This window comes from Tupaia chinensis, unplaced genomic scaffold (genome assembly GCF_000334495.1).
Source record: "Tupaia chinensis unplaced genomic scaffold, TupChi_1.0 Scaffold147010_1, whole genome shotgun sequence".
Classification (NCBI taxonomy): domain Eukaryota; kingdom Metazoa; phylum Chordata; class Mammalia; order Scandentia; family Tupaiidae; genus Tupaia; species Tupaia belangeri.
Genome location: NW_006206863.1, coordinates 347956 through 348405, shown reverse-complemented (window position 1 = coordinate 348405; position 450 = coordinate 347956).

Sequence of the window (450 nt, the reverse complement as noted above, 5' to 3'; positions counted from 1 at the left end):
CCTTAAGTATTTGTCTAAGTTCTCCTTTAAACAATCTGAACCTGGTGTTCTCATTATAGAAAGATTTTAAACTACTAATTTTATTTCTTTAATAGTTATAGGACTAATTATCATTTACCATCACATTGAAAGTGTGGCCTTTGGGTCCCCAGCTTCATGCAGGGATTTCCTGTAAAAACTGTTAGTCTTGGCTCTAGGCTTCACCTTCTGCTCCCTACATCTAATGCAGTTATTAAGGGGGTGGAGAGAGCTCAAGGTCTTTAGAGCTAAGGAGAATCCCTTAGGGAAAAAGCCAGTTTGAAGGCTAGTTCACCTCTCAGGATTCCTCCCATTTTCAACAGACTTTCTGACCTCTGTAGAATACTTTCTTTTGTGTCAGCTCAGCAAAGTCTGCCTTATGTTAGAAATGAGAGTTTCTACAAACTTTTCAGAGACTAGAATGAATATATA